This window comes from Procambarus clarkii, chromosome 39 (assembly GCF_040958095.1).
Source record: "Procambarus clarkii isolate CNS0578487 chromosome 39, FALCON_Pclarkii_2.0, whole genome shotgun sequence".
Lineage (NCBI taxonomy): Eukaryota > Metazoa > Arthropoda > Malacostraca > Decapoda > Cambaridae > Procambarus > Procambarus clarkii.
The window spans coordinates 39,543,734-39,550,962 of record NC_091188.1 but is presented as its reverse complement, the minus strand read 5'-3'; positions in this window follow the sequence as shown (position 1 = coordinate 39,550,962).

The window sequence follows — 7,229 nt, the reverse complement described above, 5'->3', positions numbered from 1 at the left end:
CCGAGACTGTTCAACACGCTTCCACTACACATAAGGGGCATAACTGGCCGACCCCTCACAGTGTTCAAGAGAGAACTATCAACATCAGAGGCCCGAGACTGTTCAACACACTTCCACTACACATAAGGGACATAACTGGCCGACCCCTCACAGTGTTCAAGAGAGAACTATCAACATCAGAGGCCCGAGACTGTTCAACACACTTCCACTACACATAAGGGACATAACTGGCCGACCCCTCACAGTGTTCAAGAGAGAACTATCAACATCAGAGGCCCGAGACTGTTCAACACACTTCCACTACACATAAGGGACATAACTGGCCGACCCCTCACAGTGTTCAAGAGAGAACTATCAACATCAGAGGCCCGAGACTGTTCAACACGCTTCCACTACACATAAGGGACATAACTGGCCGACCCCTCACAGTGTTCAAGAGAGAACTTGATAAACACCTCCAAAGGATACCTGATCAACCAGGCTGTCATTCATATGTCAGGCTGCGAGCAGCCGCGTCCAACAGCCTGGTTGACCAGTCCAGCAACCAGGAGGCCTGGTCGACGACCGCCGGAACAACTCCAAGGTAGGCCTCGTGGTTGGTGGTCTGGTCAACCAGGCTGTTGGACGCGGCATCTCGCAGTCAGACATGATACACAGCCTGAGGCTTGGAGATTTAGTTAACTGGTTATGCAGGCTCGGGGAGTAGAAGGACTCGCGAAACTCTGTCCAGGTATTCTCCAGGTACCATCATAGAGCGGCAAGGTTACTATGGCAGTGAGTCCCAGAGACTGAGCGGCAAGGTTACCATGGCAGTGAGTCCCAGAGACTGAGCGGCAAGGTTACCATGGCAGTGAGTCCCAGAGACTGAGCGGCAAGGTTACCATAGCAGTGAGTCCCAGAGACTGAGCGGCAAGGTTACCATGGCAGAGAGTCCCAGAGACTGAGCGGCAAGGTTACCATGGCAGTGAGTCCCAGAGACTGAGCGGCAAGGTTACCATAGCAGTGAGTCCCAGAGACTGAGCGGCAAGGTTACCATGGCAGAGAGTCCCAGAGACTGAGCGGCAAGGTTACCATAGCAGTGAGTCCCAGAGACTGAGCGGCAAGGTTACCATGGCAGAGAGTCCCAGAGACTGAGCGGCAAGGTTACCATGGCAGAGAGTCCCAGAGACTGAGCGGCAAGGTTACCATGGCAGTGAGTCCCAGAGACTGAGCGGCAAGGTTACCATGGCAGTGAGTCCCAGAGACTGAGCGGCAAGGTTACCATGGCAGTGAGTCCCAGAGACTGAGCGGCAAGGTTACCATGGCAGAGAGTCCCAGAGACTGAGCGGCAAAGTTACCATGGCAGTGAGTCCCAGAGACTGAGCGGCAAGGTTACCATGGCAGTGAGTCCCAGAGACTGAGCGGCAAGGTTACCATGGCAGTGAGTCCCAGAGACTGAGCGGCAAGGTTACCATGGCAGAGAGTCCCAGAGACTGAGCGGCAAGGTTACCATGGCAGAGAGTCCCAGAGACTGAGCGGCAAGGTTACCATGGCAGAGAGTCCCAGAGACTGAGCGGCAAGGTTACCATGGCAGAGAGTCCCAGAGACTGAGCGGCAAGGTTACCATGACAGAGAGTCCCAGAGACTGAGCGGCAAGGTTACCATGGCAGAGAGTCCCAGAGACTGAGCGGCAAGGTTACCATGACAGAGAGTCCCAGAGACTGAGCGGCAAGGTTACCATGACAGAGAGTCCCAGAGACTGAGCGGCAAGGTTACCATGACAGAGAGTCCCAGAGACTGAGCGGCAAGGTTACCATGGCAGAGAGTCCCAGAGACTGAGCGGCAAGGTTACCATGGCAGAGAGTCCCAGAGACTGAGCGGCAAGGTTACCATGGCAGAGAGTCCCAGAGACTGAGCGGCAAGGTTACCATGGCAGAGAGTCCCAGAGACTGAGCGGCAAGGTTACCATGGCAGAGAGTCCCAGAGACTGAGCGGCAAGGTTACCATGGCAGAGAGTCCCAGAGACTGAGCGGCAAGGTTACCATGGCAGTGAGTCCCAGAGACTGAGCGGCAAGGTTACCATGGCAGAGAGTCCCAGAGACTGAGCGGCAAGAATATTAAGAAATGTAAAGACAATTAGCAGGAAACAATTATACTGAGAAGTAAACTTTAAACACTGATCAGTCAGGCTTGGCTTCCTAATACTGAACTGTGGTGTTTACTTGCACCAACAGTTTGGCTGAACATCCCGGAGACCTAGTCAGAGACCGTAGACCGTTGGGGATATGATCTCCAGAACCTATAAAGGCCTGGTCGAGGACTGGGCCGCGGGGACGCTGAGCCCCAAAATCATCTCAAGATAACCTCAAGAAAGAGAAAGATAATTACTCCTCAAAGGGAGCAATTACACAAGCACGACGCGTGGGTGTGTTCTTACAAGATCCAACCAGGAGGGTAGAAATAGCCTAAGTTACTCACATCTCTTTGAGATGTATTTCCTTCGTGTCACAATAAACATACTTGAACCTGAAGATACAACCGCTCCCTTCGCCTGCTGAGACACGCAAGGCAGACCCACCTAAACTACATAGGCCGTGCGGCTAACGGGTTTCTAAGTCCAGACTTGTGCCTTCCTTGCATTGTGCGAGGGAAGATTTCCTGCATGTTGCATCTTAAGATGTTTGTAAGCGGCGCGGATAAGTTTCGATAGTCGTGTAAATAGCTGTTTGCAGCCTTGGTGGTTTGTCTGTGCGAGGAGTGTGGGGATGGCGGCCTGGTCGACGACCGGGCCGCGGGGATGCTGAGCCCTGAAATCATCGCAAGGTATGATTTGGCATGACCATTGGATAGGTATTTAGCATATCATGTCAACAGGTATATGTGTGTAAGCATTCAGGAGTCATTTTTACAAGCTTTATCAAATGCTTTTGACGTGCAGTGTTCGGTAGGCTCGCCAGGCCTATCACACACACACACACACACACACACACACACACACACACACACACACACACACACACACACACACACACACACACACACACACACACACCTACCTACCTACCTACCTACCTACCTACCTACCTACCTCTGCCCCCCCAGCCACCCGCCCCCCCCCCCCACCCAACTCACCCGACCCCCTACCTACCTACTTGGTTGATGGGGTTCTGGGAGTTCTTCTACTGCCCAAGCCCGGCCCGAGGCCAGGCTTGACTTGTGAGAGTTTGGTCCACCAGGCTGTTGCTTGGAGCGGCCCGCAGGCCCACATATACCTGCTTGATGGGGTTCTGGGAGTTCTTCTACTGCCCAAGCCCGGCCCGAGGCCAGGCTTGACTTGTGAGAGTTTGGTCCACCAGGCTGTTGCTTGGAGCGGCCCGCAGGCCCACATATACCTGCTTGATGGGGTTCTGGGAGTTCTTCTACTGCCCAAGCCCGGCCCGAGGCCAGGCTTGACTTGTGAGAGTTTGGTCCACCAGGCTGTTGCTTGGAGCGGCCCGCAGGCCCACATATACCTGCTTGATGGGGTTCTGGGAGTTCTTCTACTGCCCAAGCCCGGCCCGAGGCCAGGCTTGACTTGTGAGAGTTTGGTCCACCAGGCTGTTGCTTGGAGCGGTCCGCAGGCCCACATACCCACCACAGCCCGGTTGGTCCGGCACTCCTTGGAGGAATAAATCTAGTTTCCTCTTGAAGATGTCCACGGTTGTTCCGGCAATATTTCTTATGCTTACTGGGAGGGTGTTGAACAACCGTGGACCTCTGATGTTTATACAGTGTTCTCTGATTGTGCCTATGGCACCTCTGTTCTTCACTGGTTCTATTCTGCATTTTCTTCCATATCGTTCACTCCAGTACGTTGTTATTTTACTGTGTAGATTTGGTACTTGGCCCTCCAGTATCTTCCAGGTGTATATTATTTGATATCTCTCTCGTCTTCTTTCTAGTGAGTACATTTGGAGGGCTTTGAGACGATCCCAATAATTTAGGTGCTTTATCGCGTCTATGCGTGCCGTATATGTTCTCTGTATTCCCTCTATTTCAGCAATCTCTCCTGCTCTGAAGGGGGAAGTGAGTACTGAGCAGTACTCAAGACGGGACAACACAAGTGACTTGAAGAGTACAACCATTGTGATGGGGTCCCTGGATTTGAAAGTTCTCGTAATCCATCCTATCATTTTTCTGGCTGTCGCAATATTTGCTTGGTTATGCTCCTTAAACGTTAGGTCGTCAGACATCATTATTCCCAAATCCTTTACATGCTGTTTTCCTACTATGGGTACATTTTATTGTGTTTTGTACTCTGTATTATGTTTAAGGTCCTCATTTTTACCGTACCTGAGTACCTGGAATTTATCACTGTTAAACATCATGTTATTTTCTGATGCGCAGTCGAAAACTTGATTAATATCAGCTTTAAGTTTTTCAATGTCTTCAGCCAAGGTAATTTTCATACTGATTTTTGTGTCATCTGCAAAGGATGATACGAAGCTGTGACTTGTATTTTTGTCTATATCTGATATGAGAATAAGGAAAAGCAGCGGTGTAAGGACTGTACCCTGAGGTACAGAGCTTTTAACTGCACTTGGACTAGATTTTATATGGTTGACCGTTACTCGCTGAGTCCTGTTTGACAGAAAACTGAATATCCAGCGTCCTACTTTACCGGTTATTCCCATTGACTTTATTTTGTGTGCTATCACGCCATGGTCACATTTATCGAAAGCCTTTGCGAAGTCCGTGTATATCACATCAGCATTCTGTTTTTCTTCTAATGCCTCAGTGACTTTGTCGTAGTGCTCAAGTAGCTGTTAGAGGCACGATCTTCCTGCTCGAAATCCATGTTGGCCTGGGTTGTGAAGGTCATTGGTCTCCATGAAATTGGTGACCTGACTCCTAATCACTCTCTCAAATACTTTTATTATGTGGGACGTTAGTGCAACTGGTCTATAATTCTTTGCCAATGCTTTGCTCCCTCCCTTGTGTAGAGGGGCAATGTCTGCTGCTTTAAGTACATCTGGTATCTCCCCCGTGTCCAAGCTCTTCCTCCACACTATACTGAGTGCCTGTGCTACCGGCACTTTGCATTTCTTTATAAATATTGAATTCCATGAGTCTGGACCTGGGGCCGAGTGCATGGGCATGTTTTCAATTTCTCTTTCAAAGTCTAGTGCGCTCGTGTTCACACACATGCACAGGACAAATCGAATGCATTAGGAAGTAATGTGGGGGAGGCTGACTCCATACACAGATTCAAGTGTATATATGATAGAGCCCAATAGGCTCAGGAACCTGTACACCAGTTGATTGACAGTTGAGAGGCAGGACCAAAGAGCCAGAGCTCAACCCCCCCCCCCCCAAGCACAACTAGGTGAGTACACACACACACACACACACACACACACACACACACACACACACACACACACACACACACACACACACACCAGAAACATTAAGTCATTTGTGCTGGTACAGTTCCTCTGGTGTTTGTGAGAGCAAGGGGAGTCTGGGAAGGTAAGTATACGTTGTGAGACATGCCGCCGTGATCTTTGGGGGGGGGGGGGCAAATGAGTATGTTAAGAAAAGCAGAGCGAGCAACGCCAGAAACATTTGCACGGCTCAAGTAGCTAAAGACGGCTTAAACTAGGAAGGTAATGAGGTCTTTACTGGCTCAGAAAACACGCTGCGAATTTCTTGAAAAGCTTCAGACTCGTAGAGCAACTTGTCTTCCTACAAAGAACGTCTTTGTTTTATTAATATATTAGGTACATGTGCATTTGTGCAGCTACCCTAGACTATATGAAGGGGAGTACAGTGTGTCAAAATGCTAACTACCTGATGCTAACAAATCCCCATCACACAGGATGGTTAGTCATACAGAGGCATGTGATCAGTAGTCTGCACTGACAGACTCCGGATGCATTATGAGGATATCATCTTCATCACAAGAGGATATTATGAGGATATCATCAACAACACTCCTCAAGCCCGGCCCGAGGCCAGGTTTGACTTGTGAGAGTTTGGTCCACCAGGCTGTTGCTTGGAGCGGCCCGCAGGCCTACATACCCACCACAGCCTGGTTCGTCCGGCACTCCTTGAAGAAAACTATCCAGTTTTCTCTTGAAGATGTCCACGGTTGTCCGTATGTCACGGCCCAGTTTTCCAGGTCATTCCTTTTCGCGTGTGTGTGTTGTGTAAGTGTTGGCGTCAGTGGTTGTGTGTGTAGGTGGTGTTGGGGGCAAGACGGGCGTGTCTGCCATATTGTTGTTGTTGTCATGGTAGAGGTTGCCATGGTGATGGCTGCACCAATGACGTCATCACACGCACGCTCTTGTAATGGCCATCCTCGTGTGTGTGTGTTTTCCCGCGCTATTTACCACCAGTTGTTGACACAGTGAAAGCTGCAGGTTAAACCCCTACACTGCTACGGAATACTTGGCGCCAGGGTGTCCTGGCACAGCTGGTGGGGGTGGCGCCCCCGGTGCCAGGGGCTCCAAACACAAGTATTTACCTTGGAAAAACGCGAGGAGTGATTATCTCCTGCTCCGGAAATAGTTTGTGGTAGTTTGTGTGGTAGTTTGTGTGGTGGGGGGGGGGGGGAGGGCGTGGTTTCTTGGGTTTATGGGGTTGATGAGGATTTTTGGGGGTGATTATTGTGGTTGTTGGTGCATGGTTGTGATGTTGTGAAGTTAGGTGTTAAGTTGGGGTTATAGCCTATGGTTGCTGTGTGGTTATGTTGGTGGTGGTGTGGTACATGGTAGTCGAGGTGGTGGTTGTGGTGGTGTGGTTCATGGTAGTTGTGGTGGTGGTTGTGGTGTGGTTCATGGTAGTTGTGGTGGTGGTAGTGGTGTGGTTCATGGTAGTTGTGGTGGTGGTGGTGGTTCATGGTAGTTGTGGTGGTGGTGGTGGTTCATGGTAGTTGTGGTGGTGGTGTGGTTCATGGTAGTCGAGGTGGTGGTTGTGGTGGTGTGGTTCATGGTAGTTGTGGTGGTGGTTGTGGTGGGGTTCATGGTAGTTGTGGTGGTGGTGGTGGTGTGGTACATGGTAGTTGTGGTGGTGGTAGTGGTGTGGTTCATGGTAGTTGTGGTGGTGGTGGTGGTGGTGGTGTGGTTCATGGTAGTTGTGGTGGTGGTAGTGGTGTGGTTCATGGTAGTTGTGGTGGTGGTGTGGTTCATGGTAGTTGTGGTGGTGGTGTGGTTCATGGTGGTTGTGGTGGTGGTGTGGTTCATGGTAGTTGTGGTGGTGGTGTGGTT